This window comes from Zea mays, chromosome 9 (assembly GCF_902167145.1).
Source record: "Zea mays cultivar B73 chromosome 9, Zm-B73-REFERENCE-NAM-5.0, whole genome shotgun sequence".
NCBI lineage: Eukaryota > Viridiplantae > Streptophyta > Magnoliopsida > Poales > Poaceae > Zea > Zea mays.
In genome coordinates this window covers 93,695,924-93,713,077 of record NC_050104.1, presented here as the reverse complement: position 1 = coordinate 93,713,077, position 17,154 = coordinate 93,695,924, and the positions used below count along the sequence as shown (strand labels likewise).

At 42.0% G+C, this 17,154-nt stretch overlaps 1 pseudogene; it reads right to left on the bottom strand.

Annotated features, from left to right (window-relative positions):
- Positions 1-434: 434 nt before the first annotated feature.
- LOC103640081 (uncharacterized) overlaps positions 435-17,154 on the bottom strand; it is a 65,248-nt pseudogene continuing 48,528 nt past the window's right edge.

Sequence of the window (17,154 nt, the reverse complement as noted above, 5' to 3'; positions counted from 1 at the left end):
AGTCTCTTCTCCTTTAGCAAACACTTGCGGCCGAGTCTCCATAAATTCGATATATGTTGCATTCCTTTGCTAATTCTGGGGGAATACGAGGCCCACCCTGATCGTTTTGATGGTGACCAATCTCATGCAAAACCCTAGCATTATCAGTAGTTTCATTTACTAGGGAAGCAATGGCATCTTCTAGTGTAGGTGGAACTGGTGGTGGTGGAGGGTTGATATCAGCTTCTGCACCACCACGCGATGTGCCAGCCCCATCCGACCCACAAGTATGCATAGGCATCTAGAGTAAAACAAACTCATGAATAAACATCCATAACCATGAAATATATTACATAAAATAGGTACATGGAGTTTTATTCATTACAATACCAAAATTGACATAGTTTATTATCATATGTCTACACTAGAGGTCACGACACCATACACATGTCACACTAACCCTCTGTATCACTAGCTATCTCAGAAGCATCACTACCCCATGGAGACTCACCACCTGGTACATACATAGGAGCGACTCCATCCTCTAAGTCTGCGTCAGGCTCACCACCATCAGCTAGCACCACACCACCTTCTGCTTCTGCGGCTCCTAGTGCATCATTGGGGTGCAACTGATAGTAAAGTTGGTGGACTTCTTCATGCAGCTCATTAGAGTAATCCTCCAGATCATTATAGGCTAGAACCAGATCCTGAAAACAGCCCCTCAAGTGGTCCTCACGGGCAAAAGCTACCTCCTGAGACCGCATGGTTGCCGCCAGGCATTCCTTCTGCTCCGCCAATTCCTTCTGAAGTTGCTTCTTTTCTGCCAGTAGCTAAAGAATATGGGCGGCGTTAAGACACCGCTCATTGAACGACTCATCTAGACTCTGCTACAGCTACTCCACCTGCGTCGGAGGTGTGTGATTGCTACTGCCTGCCTCCACTGCACATGAAGCCATCTGATGCTTGGGCACACCTCATGGTTCACATGCATGCGGGTTGTCTGCTTAGGAGGAGCCATTCTGAATTTTTAAGGAATAAAATGAAAGAAAAGATCAGATGATTAATAGAATTAATAAGAATAATTTTTAATCCCACATGTAATCTAGTAACCATTTAGCTATAGGGGGAATCTTATATCAAAAGAGTGAATGTTATGATGCATGCTTCGTTTCCTATTCGCCTCTCAACTACTACCAATATATTTGGCTATCACGCTTTATGACGGTGGCAATCCTACTCACTCCGTATTAACTAGTCGTAATCTTCTAATGTTTTGTGAGCATACCTACAGAAAATTCTATTCCAGCCTAAGTTGTGGGTTAGTGGTTAGTATCTCAAGCTAAGCCACCTACTAGTCCTTAAATTACTATAGTACTAACTGCACTTTTACTACCAGGCATGTAATCCTAGTTTAGATTTTTTTTCCAAAAAATTTCATTTGAACTCAATTTCATTTAAAGCCATGTTCTCATGACTATTCTATTATTTGCAAAAATGTGTGAATGGCTCCGATACCAGCTGTCTGTTGGTCACTTGTTCTCAAATGCTATGAGTTAAGAACAAGGCAACACAAATGTTAATGGTTAAAGACCTTCGTCCTTTGAAGCATTATTTCCCTTAGGTATAATGATCTTCAGATGAAGATCATGAAGGACATACCTTCATCATTTCAATATACAAAAATATAGACAGCGATGTATGAAACATAAAAAGACCATGAATAATTATATGAAATCATTAAATCATTTATATTGACATTATATAATCATGAGCAAACATTAATGCTATTAAATTACATTCGTACCTTCAGCTTGACAGAAGGTAAAAATCTGAGAGTGACTTGCAAGCGATTATAAGTCAGCGTGCACAGTACGATGTTACTGTTCATCTATTTATAGGCACAGGACGCAGCCTAGGTAAAATTACATTTATGTCCCTGACATTTTCTATTAGTCAAAAGGTAATCTGTCAAGGACTGAGCAGTCTTTTCCTTTTAAGTCAGATTCATCCTTCATCATCATCCTTGTGCTAAGCCGAAGCTTCTCCAGCCACAACTTCGGTGTTGGTCTGTCCTTCTTCCCAATCACGCTTTTTCATACCTTGCACGCCTTCGTCTCAAACCCGAAGCTTCCTGTGATAGTATACTATTCTGGAAAACATGTTAGTCGTGTTTTTGTGGACCTTCGGAAGATGAAGGCCCCTAACAGTAGCCCCTCGCAGTATTAATTTGTTGTTTAACAAATTCAGACTTCGACATGAATGAAGGCCTTTAGCCGAAGGTCCGAAAAACACCTTCCCTTCGCTAGAATAGCGAAAGTCAATGACAAATGGGGACCGCCAAGTTGCAATGCACTAGGCATATAAATAGAAGCCCACAGCGGCATCATCTGTTGCGCCATTTCAATTGCTTGTGATGTTTTCTCAAATTTTAATTTTCTTGGTGTCAGCTCTCGCTTGATTTTGCGAGCTTCGTGATATACACAAGTTCTTATTGAATGTCTAAAGAGAAGAACATGTCTGAGGAGAAGGTTGTGGACCCTGCTCTTGCTGGGTTTTACGAAGCTATGGAAAAAACAAATACAGAGAAGATTACAAACAAAATAATGGTTGATTTGTCTGAAGATTCTGACGATAGTGATGACTATGATGTAGAAAGTGAAGACGAAGATGCAGAAAATCGGCCATGGCGACCAAGCCACACCATCTTCGGAAAATCATCCATTAAGCAGAGTCAAATTGGCGCTATGAAAGGGAAATATTTCTGAGATATTTCAATTGTGAGAGCTAGAGGAGATAGTGCTGCACTTGCTCCCGAAGAGAATGAGGTGGTTGTTTACAAGAGTTTTATGAAGGCTGGGCTTCGGTTTCCAGTGAGAAAATTTCTGGTTGAGGTGCTGAAGACCTTTGAGATTTTCCTACATCAAATTACTTCTAAAGCCATTATTAGGATGGAGGTTTTTATTTGGGCCGTGAGAAGCCAAGGGATGGAACCAAGCACAAAATGCTTCTGCAATATGCACGAGCTGCTGTACGAGACGAAGGCTACTGGCAAGGAGCAATATCACAACAATTTTGGTTGTTACGGCTTCGTGCCCCGCGCCGATGTAAGTTATCCGATCCCAACATTTTGAAAAAGGTGGCCCAGGGCCTGGATGGAAGAATGGTTCTATGTTGAGAATAATTTAACTAAGAGGGAAGATATAAGAGGAATTATTCAACGTCCCATCTGGTCTCACTTTGGCATCAGGAGGCCAACCACCGCTCTTGGGAATGATATAGAGGCATGCCAGAGAAGCTTCAACACTGTGTGCACTTTTATTGGCACAAGAGACCTGGTTCAAGAACACAACGCCTACAGGGTATGGCCGCTCGTGAATGAGTGGGAGATGCCGAAGGAAGCTGCTGCCGGGTCTAGTCAGGGTGGCCTAGTCTATCTAAAGTATACCTTCAGATATAGAGGCGAGTTTGATGAGCCAAATGATGAATGGTTGAGCAGTATTGAGGCAACTAGCGATGAATTGCTTGGGGCTTACACTATAGCCGAAGATGATGCTTTGACCTCAGCCTTCGGAGGTCGAGGCAAGAAAAGGCTGAACAGAGTTTTCGACGTGATTGGTTTCATATACCCTAATTATTGCTATCCCTCGCGAAATCGGGGAAAGAAGAGGAAAACCGTTGCTTCGGCCGAAGGGCAAAAAGATCAAGGTCTTGATGCACCGGTCGAGATACATTGAGACGACCACATTGCCGAAGCTGGGTGAAGGGACATCTTCCATTGCCGAAGCAGAACAACCTGCTCCTGCCATTCCTAGGGAAGACCCATCTGAATTGCCAAAGGTTCCTGCAATCGGGCTAGCCAAAACGTTGAAACTTGGTGTCGGGGCCAAAGATGAAGCGGCCAAAGAGCCAAAGCTAAGGGAAAAGGTAGAGCTGCCAAAAATCTTGAGCCCCCCAATGGAGTCAGGATTGCCAAAGATAACAAGAGCTCCTGCAATAACTCCCAAGAGGAGGAGAATGGCTAGCGTGCTAGACGCTGTCATGTTGACAACAAGGGCATTAACTCCTGCCCCTCCAAAGAAAATTGCCAATGCTGCTATAAGTCGCGCTGAAACCGAAGCTGGGCCCTCAGTGCCTGCTGAGGCGGAGCCTGCCACAACTGAGGATAGGGCTGAGCAATAATCTCCAGATGTTGGCATGGCTATGGAGAAGGATGTGGCCGAAAAAGCTAAATCTCCTGCTCCCGAAGCACCGTCCGAAGATCTTGACTTTGTTATTCGACATGCTTCGGGAAAAATACTATCTGAAGAAGAAATTGCAGAAGCCAAACACTATGCTTGGGAACTGAAATACCCGAAAGGGGCCTTAGTGTTCAATGACACTAACAAAGATGATTTCCTATACTGTCTCCTGGGCAATAAAGAAATATCCGTCTGCCGGAAGATGGCCAAAAATATGGGATTTCCGAAGCTTGAAGCTGGCCTCTCCGCCATGTCAAAAGATGACCTTGCAGACAACCTTGCATACAACAGTTTGAAGGTACGAAAGTGATGCACTTAAAAATAGATTATCTTTTCTTGTATACTCGTGTTGATTCTATCTTTTTGTAGGGCTTAATTCTTAGCAACATTTTGAGGGCGCAAAAGAATGTTGAAGATGAAAGCTGCGTGATAGCCCTCAGCAACCTTCGGTCTAGCTGAGGAATGAAGCCATGTAAAAGATAAAATCCTGCTTTCATTGGTGGCTAAAGTGAAAAAAGACGAAGCAAAATTTAACACTCAATCCGAAGCTTATAAAGCCGAAACTGAAGACATTCGGAAAAAACTTGTCGAAGCTAATGAAAATTTTGCACTCGCAAAAGCTAGTCAAGAAATAAGTGAATGGTCCAACACTAGGCTGGAGAAAAATGTTGAGGAGCTTCGCGAATCCAAGGAAAGGTGCTTCGAGAAATCCTTGGATTGCGTAAGAAAATTGAAAAACAGCCTTGCCAGAGTAGGTGCTTATTCTTCCAAAGAGAATTTTATTCGAGGTGACCCCGAGGGTGTTATTGATTGGATAAGCGGGGAAGCCGAAGCTTTTGAAGAGATCCTGAGTGATCGCGGGGATATCTGTGCTTTCACTGCCGCTCGAGGTATTGCGGCAATTCTGGAGAAGGCTGGTTGCGACCACGAGAAAGTTGTGACCCAAACTTAAGCCGCCTTCTCCACTGACGGCACGAGAGACCCTTCGGCCGAAGCTACTTTTGTGGGTGGAAAGTTTTACTCCGATGTTTGGGTGAACGATGGCCGAGAAATGGCCAACAAAATCATAAAGAAAAATGAAAAAGAAACCCATGATGCCCGAGAAGAAGCTAGGCGAGCCAAAGAAGCTGCTGAGTGCGCAAGGCGTATAGGTATTGTTTTTGAATTTTAGCTTCGGCGTTTATTTTCTGGCTTCGAACTAATAGTTTGCCTATTACAGCTGAACTGTCACCGCTGCCCGAGCCATACAACACCCCTGTCTGATCCAGTCAAGAAAGAAGCAATGGATATAAATATATAATGAGTGTTGCTAACTCCATCGTCGACGAAGTCGTCGACAGGCTGCTGAACGAAGCCGACGAGAAAATACTTAAGGAAGATTAGACTTTTATTCTAATGATACTATGTAACATTTGGTGTATGGAACAATTAATCAGACATGTAAATTATTGTAATATATTTCTTTACGATGCATGAAATTTACGCACATACCGTTTTTGAGCCTTCGGCGAAAAAGCACCTTCCCTTCTTTTCATGCTTCGTAAAGAAAGAAGCCCCTTTTTATGTCGAATCTGTTGTGATGAAATTGTGTTTTACGAAGGTTTGCTTCATGCCTCAACACATTTTCATTTAACAAAGTATTGTCGAAGATCTGCTTCGTATCTAATCTTTTTGTCGTTGATGAGATATGATGTATGATGTAATGTTATGCGGAATGAAGCGATGATATGATGCAATATGATGGTGATGCCGAACACACACACACACGCCCACACTGGAACACACAAGACTCTGCATCCTCTTAGGGACGTCTTTGGAGTCTTTAAGCTCTGCATCCCCTTAGGAACGACTTTGGAGCTTCTTCACCTTATATTTCGGCGGTATTTAAGCTCTGCATCCCCTTAGGAACGACTTTGGAGCTTCTTCACCTTCTATTTCGGTGGTATTTTGGCTCTGCATTCCCTTAGGAACGACTTTTGAGCTTCGGAACTTACTATGCGCTCCCTGAGGAACGACTTTTGTAGCTTCGAAACTTACTCTACGCTCCCTTAGGAACGACTTTTTGTAGCTTTGGAAGTCTGTTAGGAAGAAGCATTTTACTTAATGATACGGGCATAGTTATTACATGAGACCAAAATTAAGTCCTTCGTGACTTGTTTTTCACACAAGAAAAATAAGATGACAGAAAAGAAAAAGATACATCAGGGGTAGGATATTCTTTTAGTAGATATGCTTAGATTTAGGCACAATGTTGTTGACTGTGCGAGCTTCGGACTCCTCCCGAAAATCATGCTGCTGTTGTGCGTGTTGGTGCCCTTCTAGCTGCTGGCTTCGGGTCTGAGTAGGTGGTAATGGTGGTGATAATGGGAGCTGGGCCCAGGAAGCTTAAGAGTGACTTGCCGAAGCGACAGAAGCCACAGGTTATTGATTACCTATGTATTATGGTACATAGGGAGAGTAGCATGAAGCAGTATGTAGGACCTGCTTTGGCTGATTCTGTCGCGCCTTAGCTTCGACAATCTCCTTTTGCTTCTGAATTGTGACTTGGCATGTTCTTGTGGTGTGGCCCTTGTCTTGACCACAGAATAAGCAATATACCTTCTGGACTGATCCCCGTATCTTCCTCCGAAGCCCCTGTCACCTTTGCCCCTTGGGACTGGTGGCCTGAAAGAGCTTTGTTGTTGCCCTGAAGATTGGGAGCTATGTTGTGGCCTGAGGCTGACTTCCTCTGTCATCACTTAGGTTGGAATTATGGATCGATCTGACGTGCCTGGGGTGGATTTTTCCTCCGAGGCCCCTGGTCATCTCAGAAAACATGTATGCTTCTTCCCTTCTCTGGCGGAAATCATTATCAGCCCGGATGTATTCATCCATCTTCTGAAGAAGCTTCTCCAGGGTTTGCGGGGTTTCCTAGAAAAATATTGAGTTGTAGGTCCTGGCCGAAGCCCTTTGATCATGGCCTCAATGACAATTTCATTGGGCACTATAGGCGCTTGTGCTCTTAGACACAGGAACCTTCGGACATACGCCTGAAGGTCCTCCTCGTGGTCTAGCGTGCACTAGAACAAAGCCTAAGCAGTGACTGGCTTTGTCTGAAAACCTTGGAAGCTGGTGATTAGCATATCCTTAAGCTTCTTCCATGATGTGATTGTTCCTGACCGGAGAGAAGAGTACCAAGTTTGTGCAACACTTTTGACTGCCATGACGAAGGATTTCGCCATGACTGCAGTGTTGCCCCCATATGAAGATATGGTTGCCTCGTAGCTCATTAGGAACTGCTTCGGGTCTGAGTGCCCATCATACATAGGAAGCTAGGGTGGCTTGTATGACGAGGGCCATGGGGTAACCTACAATTCTGCTATTAGAGGAGAAGCATCATCAAAGCAAAATTTCCATGATGGAAATCATCATACCATTCATCATCGTTGTACGAATTGTCTTGACGAAGCTCTCTGTGTTGACGCCTTCGGTCTTGGTCATCTTGGGTGAGATGACGCATTTCCTCAGCAGCCACATCAATCTTCCTCTGAAGACCGACAAGACGAAGCATCTTTTCTTTCTTCTTCTAGACCTGTTGATGAATGGCTTCAAGGTCCCTGATTTCTTGGTCCAACTCCTCCTCCTGAGGTGTTGAACTAGTAGCCTTCCTTTTCTGGCACTTGGCTTCGCGTAACGTATCTTGATTAACGTCCAGTGGCTACAATGCAGCCCCTGGCCCTGATAACTTCTTCGGTGGCATGACGAAGGTCAGAGCTTGCCGAAGGTGGTCAAGTGAGTTCACCGGAGGTGGGCGCCAATGTTGGTCACTTGTTCTCAAATTCTATGAGTTAAGAACAAGGCAACACGAATGTTAATGGTTAAAGACCTTCGTCCTTCGAAGCATTATTTCCCTTAGGGTATAATGATTTTCATACGAAGGTCATGAAGGACATACCTTCATCATTTCAATATACAAAAATATAGACAGGGACATATGAAACATAAAAAGACCATGAATAATTATAAGTAATCATTAAATCATTCATATTGACATTATATAATCATGAGCAAACATTAATGATATTAAGTTACATTCGTACCTTTGCCTCGACAGAAGGTAAAAATCCAAGAGTGACGTGCAAGCGATTACAAGTCAGCGTGAACAGTACGGTGTTATTGTTCATCTATTTATAGGCATAGGACACAGCCTGGGTAAAATTACATTTATGTCCCTGACATTTTCTATTAGTCAAAAGGTAATCTGTCGAGGACTGAGCAGTCTTTTCCTTTTAAGTCGGTTTCGTCCTTCATCATCATCCTTGTGCTGAGCCGAAGCTTCTCCAGCAACCGCTTTGGAGTTGGTCTATCCTTCTTCCCAATCACGCTTTTTCATACCTTGCACGCCTTTGTCTCAAACCCGAAGCTTCCTGTGATAGTATACTATTCTGGAAAACATGTTAGTCGTGTTTTTGAGGACTTTCGAAAGATGAAGGCTCCCAACACTGTCACAACCCAACCAAGTTATCGGGCCCACTTACACCAATCCTTTCCCTCAAGGCCTTGGATGGATATGTAAGTGAATCAGATAACTTACTTGGGGTGCCGAGTTTCGATGAACTCGTTCATTCCCAAGGATCATTCACCATAGTTGCAAGTATTACAATAATCCCACAAGAACATAAACTTTAAATACGGGAGTTGAGCGGAAGACTTCACAATAAGATAATATACATCAACAAATTTTTAAAGTATACAAACCAAGTAATAGGTATTATTATTACATGCCTGAGGTAGAGTCAAGTGCTAACTTATTACATCAACCGGGAAGAAACCATATTCCCGCAGTACAAACATAATGAACATAAACAAAAGTAGAAGCCTACAGTGTGAGTTTTAGCAAAACTCAAAAGTGTTAATAGTCTCCCATGCAGCAACAATGGGAATAAAACCTTGAGTACGCAATTACTCAGCGAGACTTACCCGACTAAAGAAAAGACTCTCAAGGGTATGCTGGTTTATTGGGAATCAAGGTAAAGCTCATCAAGTTTCAAAGACTCATTTTTGCAAAAAAAGCTTACTAGTAGTGGATCCTTGTGCCAAACTTTTACTCACAAGTTAATTAATTTTCCTGAATCTAGCTTTGCCTAATCTAGAGCATTCACTTGTCCTACACTAGCTTCATTTTAGCAGTTTTGGTTTCACTTGTTTTCTATGATGCAGGGCAGTGATCCAGTCTTCATATTCGAGAAGTAATGGCAATCCAAATCGATTAATACTCAGCTGAGGATCTCCAACCACACGACATATGTAGCACTTAACCCTTGCATACGTAACCTCGCCACCGGGTTTCTCAAGACTAGAACGGGTCCCCGCAAACCGAGAGCTCAGTACCCCACCATCCAGCCTCTTGCAGGTGGATACACAATACTCTCACCATCTCTCCACTCCCATTGCGGGCCAGCCTTTCTAGTATTGGTCCCGCCAAGGCTAAGCTTACCCATGACGAGGCATGTGGCCAGTTAAAAGGTCCTAGATCAGCAAGCCTACTTTCGTTGCTGTCCTTAATTGACTTTCGTTGCAAATGCACCGGGGCTTGCCTTGATGAGGAGGAGAGTCAGGTTCTTCTACTAAAATATTGTAGTTGGCAGCAAATCCTATTGGAGCACCTTCTGGAGGACCTTTAGCGATAACCTCAGCTGGAGAAGTTTCAGATGGAGGAACAGGCTCCCCTTCCACTTCCACTTCAAATTCTTCTTCTAGGTGCTCTACAAGTCAATTCAAAGTATATGAATGCTCATGTAATGAGATGCTATGCAAACTCTCATTTAGAGAGAGTTGGAAAACTTACATATTCATAACTAAGGACAAGACCATTATATTTATGTTTCTGGATAATATAGTTTTTGTCTAAAGGGATCATATTACACTTACTTTAAAAGACCAGAGGACTATCCATGTTCTAGTTGGCCAATTTGCTATCTAACACTAGGTAGGATTTAAGTTTGATCTAATCTTAAACCAAATACTAAAGTTTAGGGTTTTAATTACTTATACTTAGCTAGGTTTTAGTCCTTTGGGCAAATCAACACCAATCAGGTTCAAATTTTAACCAGAAGCTATTCTAAGGGTATATAATCTTGGCACAAATTCTTATGATTTTTGGACCTAGGGTTTTATTTCTAAAATTCTAAAAGGCTTGGTTTGAGCATCTTAAAGGGCTAAATAATTCCAGGATCGGGATAAAATCTTGAAACCATTTTTATTAATTACTCTGTGTTTTTAGGAGTCTAGCAAAATTAGTCCCATGATTTTATGAATTTTCTACTAATTTCTATAAATTGCTGAAGCTGACAGTAAAAAGAAAAAGAAAACGATGAATAGGGTTGGGCCGATTCTGGCCTGAGTCAGTCCACGATAGGGAAAACGCACGCGCGCCTGTGCCTGCGTTGCAGATTTTCACGAGGGTCCCTAGGTGTTCGAATAATCAGTAAAGAACCCTAGATACTCTTTACGTGTCTCACTGACAGTTGCACATAGGCCCTCGGCTTCAGTTCTATTCACAAACTCCGATCCACGGTTGCATCCTGACGAGCGCCGGCCATCCGCCACTTAGACCCGTCGATGGTGACTCTCTACGATGAAACCGATCCTACAAATATGACTCCCGAGACTTATTTCCTATTTCCCCTAAGTTAATCGACCTTAAATCATCTAGAGCTTCACTGGCCATGTTAACGGTGGATCATTGAGCTCCGGTGAGGCGTACTGTTTCGAGCGTGGTAGGGTTCAATTCAAGGTTACTACGAGTATCAGTAATGCATCAGACATACGATGCTCACCTAGGTTTGTCTAGAGGAGCTACGAGTTGGTCGGTCGACGTGGACAGTACCTTCGACGACATTCACCGAACGACACAACAGTGTTCCAGTTAACCCTATGCAGTAGAGTTCTAGCGGGCAAGCGCATGACCTTCACCATGATCTATAGACTGCGAAACATGAGATAAACAACTACGACTGACCTTAGGAAAAGCTGGCCACACGGTTGCACTGCTCGACGGCGCTGGTGACTACCGATGTGGAAAAACCGGTGTTCCTTGGCTATCGATGATGGAACAACGGAAATGAATGGTGGCTTGCGTGCATAACAGAGAGGTGGGACTGAGCGCAGGCTCAATTTAAAGGAAGTCACCCTGATGGTGGGCAATTTGGTCGCTGACTCACGGCGGCGGCGACAACCCGAGAAGCTCCAAGTTAGCCGCAACGGTGTCCACAGGCCGGTAACGTGGTAGATTTACCGTGAACGAATTACGGTGTTTCAATACACGAGTCCCCAACCAGCTGCATGGACGGCCGGAGCATCCGGTGGCTTGCTACGGCGGCAGGCGGATGATTCACGGTGAGGACACGTGGTGTCTGTGGCTAGAGTGGTAATCCGAGCATCGAATCCGAGCCAGAGATGTTTTTACCACACATCGATCCACGTCTCGGCAGCACCAATTGTGGCGCGAGCTCGAATCACGGTGGTGGGACGTTAGCGGCGAGCACACGGCACTTAGGATCTTCTTCAGTGTACTGTACCATGGCGGTGTCCATTCCGCGCTTGATAGAGCAATTTTAGGATCATTTCTCTTTGATTTTCATTTAACAACCTATCAAGTCGACTATAGCAAAGTTGTTGTCCATCATATCAACTTTAACTTTGTTATAGAGTTCTTGTTCATACCTCCACTCGATCAAGCACAAATCAGCTCTCAAATCAATCTAATGCCACTGTCCGTCTAATCTTCAGTCCAAACCCCGACTGACAGCCCAACTTCCAGGCTATTTTACTTCAATTTCTGTACAGCTCTAGGGCTTAATCACTTAATCAAATTTAAACTACTTCAACAGCTCTACAAATTTGTTGTAATGACCCATAACAAAATCTCCATAAATCAAAAGGTACAGAGGTCTAAAGTTAGCACCAAATTACTATTTTCCAGAGTTAACCACTTGGGTGCCCTTGGGACCCTTTTGCAATTTACTCCAATTTCTTCCATAGCACATGGAAATCTCTAAATACAAAAGTTACCTAGTTTTTGTTACTCTACCACTTTGATATATGCACTTTGGTCCAAAAGTGCATATAAATTTGATTTACCTCATAAAGCACTTTAGTTAGGGTTTATAGGGTTCATATTAGGGTTGTAGTGTTCTAGGGTTTATGTGCCACTCCAACACTCCAAGTTTAGTCTCTTTTGAACATTTCCACTAATCTTTGAGTTTGTATTCAAAATGCTATCTTACACACCCACATAATTCTAGTCCTTGTGTAAGCACCCTACCTTAGGGTTGAGAATCAATTCATAACATCACATCACAACTTGTTTTGAAATTTTTACCTAGTGGATGCACTCTAAGTGTATCATACATAATAAAATGCTGGTTCAAATGATGTCATGCCAAAGTTTTAGTTTTGGTAACACCAGGGGTGTTACAATTAGTCTCATCAAATTTCACATCATATATTTCTTCCACCATGCTAGTGGCATGTTTGAATACTCGATATGCTTTTGATTTTGATGAATAACCAAGTAAGAAACCAATGTCACAACGTCTTTGAAACTTCCCTAGGTGATGGCATTTCTTATATATGTAGCATTTGCATCCAAACAACAGGAAGAAGGAGACATCTGGCTTTTTCCCATTTAGCAGTTCATAGGGAAACATCTGTCTTCTCAAGTAACCGGTGAGGAAACAATCTGTTTGATGCATAGCATGCAGTGTTGACAGCCTCGACCCAAAACCTCTCTGGTGTGTTATACTCATCAATCATTGTTCTTGTAAGAGTGATCGAGGTTCTATTTATTCATTCTACAACTCCATTTTGTTGACGTGTATATGTTGCAGACACTTCATGCTTGATCCCAATTTCATCACAATATTCTTGAATATTGATGTTGTCAAATTCTTTCCATTATCACTTCTGATTTTCTTGATTTTGCAGTCAAATTCATTTGGATCTTTCTTGGAAAACTTCTTGAAAATTGATGCAACCTCAGACTTGTCATGAAGAAATAACACCCAATTGTATCTTGAAAAATCATCAACAATAACCAGACAATAGAGGTGGCCACCAGCACTAGCATAAGTTGTTGGTCCAAATAAGTCCATGTGAAGTAGATCTAGTGGCCTTGATGTTGACAAAAAAGCTTTTGTAGGGTGAGTGTTAGCAACTTGCTTTCTAGCTTGACATGCACTACATAGCTTGTCCTTTTCAAATACAACATCCTTGAACCCTCTAACAATGACTTTCTTTAAAATCTTCTTGAGTGTACTCATTCCATCATGTGCAAGCCTTCTATGGCAAAGCCATCCAAGAGACACTTTGGTAAAGAGCCAAGTCCTTTGGTTAGCATCTTCAAAAGAGAAATCCCCTAAATATAGGTTGCTATATCTAAATCCTTTGAATATCACTGACTCATCATCCATTTTAGATACAACAACCTCTCACGGAGTGAATAAACATTGAAGGCCAAGATCACATAGTTGACTGACTGATAGCAAGTTGAAACTCAATGGTGCAACCAAAAGAACATTTGAAATTGAAAGATCATTCGAAATTACCACCTTGCCAAGCTCTTGAACTTTTCCTTTTGAATTATCCCCAAATGTGATTTTATCTTGTTCATCAACATCTTCATCTAATGAGGTGAACATCCATGGGTTGCCAATCATATGTTGAGTGCATCCACTGTCAATTACCCAATGGCTCCCACCGGTCTTGTAGTTCACCTACATGCACAAATAAATCAAGCTTCAATCTTGGGGACCCTATCTTGCATAGGGTCTGTAACTTTCTCAATCAAGGACTTTTCTACCCAAGTTTGTCTAGGTCTACTCTTGCTTGGTGGACCTAAGAATGTTACTTTGACCTTCCCATTTGTAACTTTTCTAAGCACATAGTGGTGTGGCTTGAGTGCTTTGGCAAGGGAGTTGGTGGTGTGGCTTTGTAATTATGAGCAAAATGTCCTCCTTTTCCACACTCATAGCACTTGATGGGCTTAGGATTTTGCTTGGCCTTGTTTTGATTTGTTGCTTTCTTTTGCATAAATGAATTGCATCCAATACCACCCTTGTTTTTTTCATGACTCTGTTCATGAGGAGCTCATTTTGCAGATATTGACCTTTGTTAAACTTTTGCACACTAGTGGCAAGATGTTATTTCTCAAGCTTGAGTTTCTTGATTTCTTCTCTAAGCCTTTCATTGTCCAGTGCCAACTCATTATTAAAATTATTGCTTTCTATGACAATTTTTTCTTTGGTGGTTGGATCAGTCAAGTAGTTCTTTAATTTCTGGTTCTCTAGTGTCATGACTTCAAGTTTTTCAACCGAATCATCATGAAGACTAGATTGATCAATATTGCTCAAATCATCACATGAGGTTTCTACATCAAGCTTAACAATAGGGTTAATAGCCTCATGTGTATCACAAGATAAAAGCTCATTTGCAACAAGAAGATTATCATGATCAATTTTATTTTTTGTGTAATCTTCTTTTATCTTGACAAGCCTATCTTTTAGCTCCGTATTTGCTTCACTTAATTTTCACATTTTTCTTTAGCATCTTTAAGGGAGGTCTTGAGCTCATTTCTAGTGGATGACATAGTTTTGTTTTCTTCCTTCATTGCTCCACTAGATTTAACAATTATGTCATACTTAGCATTTAATAATTCATTTTCATCTTTTAGCTTATCACATATCTTTAGACTTTCTAATGATTTGAGTGTATTCTTTAAGCAAGTCTGCTAACTCATCATAAGTAGGAGAAGCATATTCATCATCACTATCACTATCACAATCTTCAACATTGACATTTTCATTTTGTACCTTCCATTCACCTTTAGCCATGAGGCATAGGTGTGTAGTGGATGAAGGTGATGATGGTAGTGAATAGAAATCCTCGGTGATGGCGACGACCTTTTTATCATCTTCTTCACTTGAAGAAGAGCCGCTTGAGAATTCAATGTCGGTGAGCTACTCACCAACAATATATGCATTACCATTCTTCTTTTTGTGAAACTTCTTGTGCTTGCCTTCTTTCTTATTGAAGAACTTCTTTTCTTTCTTATTATCATCACTTTCATCATCTTTCTTGCCCTTGAATTTGTTTTGCTTGGGCTTGTTGCATTATGAGCAAGATGGCCAAGTTCTCCACAATTGTAGCAATTCATCTCGAAGATGGGCTTTCTCTTGCTAGAGAAAAACTTCTTATTCCTTGAATCAAATTTTATGCCTTCTCGATTGAGTTTCTTCAACATCTTTGTTGTCTTTCTAACCATCAAGGCAATATTTGTAACAAGGTCATCATCACTTGAGGACTCTTCTTCAACTTGGATTTTGGTCTTGCCTTTCTTTTCATGACTAGCTTTGAGAGCCAAGTCTTTCTTCTTGGAGAAATATCCATCTTTGTCATTGATGTGCATATACATTTTATGAGCATTGATCTTTCCCAATATTTGAGTTGGTGTAGTGGTGGAAAGATCCATTTGGTTGAGCACAATGAAAATGTGGCAATACTTCTCAATTGGCAAGACACTAAGAATTTTCCTAACAACATCCAGTTGAGAGATTTGAGTGAGTCCCAAGCCATTCACTTCCTCTGCAAGAATATTAAGTCATGAGTACATATCATTTGCATTTTCATTAGCAAGCATTTCAAAAGAATTTAACTTTCTCATAGCAATATGATATCTCTCCTCATGATCACTTTTAGTTCCTTCATGTAGAGCACAAATGTTCAACCATAAATCATGAGCATTTTTATGATTTCTAACTCTATTGAACACATCCTTGCAAAGACCCATAAAAAGAGTGTTTTTGGCCTTTGTGTTCCATTTCTCATAATTGCTCTCATCACCCAAAAGGTTAGTGACATCTCTAAGTTGGGGGAACCCTTGGGTGGTGGCTTTGTAGACTCCAAAGTCTATAGCCTCTAGATAAGCTTCCATATGAATTTTCTAATAAGGAAAATTGTCACCATCAAAAATGGGAGGAGGTCCATCCCGCCGGACATCAATACTCTAGCGGTTAAGCTAAACTAGGAGCAACAACCCTCTGATACCAATTGAAAGGGTCACGATGCCCAAGAGGGGGTGAATTGGGCATTTCTAAAATTCTAACAAAAGGTTAAACCCTAAGCATGAGCCCAACTTCACCCAAACTACTATCAACGAGTAAAAACTACAAAATAGAGAATGACCCTAAGTCATTATTGCAAGTACTAACTAAGAAAATACACAAAAGTAAAATGCTCAAAGTAAATGTGGAAAGTAAAGTAGTGACAAGAAGACTCCTCCAATTTTTCCCGAGGTATCAAAGAGTTGGCACTCTCCCCTAGTCCTTGTTGGAGCACCCGCGCAAGGGTATCACTCCCCCTTGCTCCTTGTAAGAGCCAAGTGCTCACTATGAGATGATCCTTTGCCTCTCTGGCGTAGTGGATCCCTCACGACCGAGTACAATCTTTGAGTTGGGTCACCAATAAATCCTCCGGGGTGACCACCGAACTCCAATTGCCACCAAGCCGTCTAGGTGATGCCGATCACCAAGAGTAACAGGCCATATACTTTCACTTGATCAAGAGAAGCCTAATGCATGTGGTGTGTGCTCTAGGTGGCTCTCATGCACACTAATGAGGTCCTAACATGGGATTATGATTTTGCTAATCACCTCATTATGCTTTGTGGACTTGCAATGCTCTAGCAATGAATACAAGTGTGTTGGGGGTAGCAAGACACTTGTTATGGCTGGTGGAGGGGGTATAAATACCCTCACCAATCAAAACTAGTTGTTACTGTAGGCTGCTGCGCATGGGCGCATCGGACAGCCCGGTGCGCCAACTGTGCGCTTCCAACGACTAGTTCTAACAACTAGATGTTGCTCTGACGTCGCACCGGACAGTGAACAGTGATTATCCG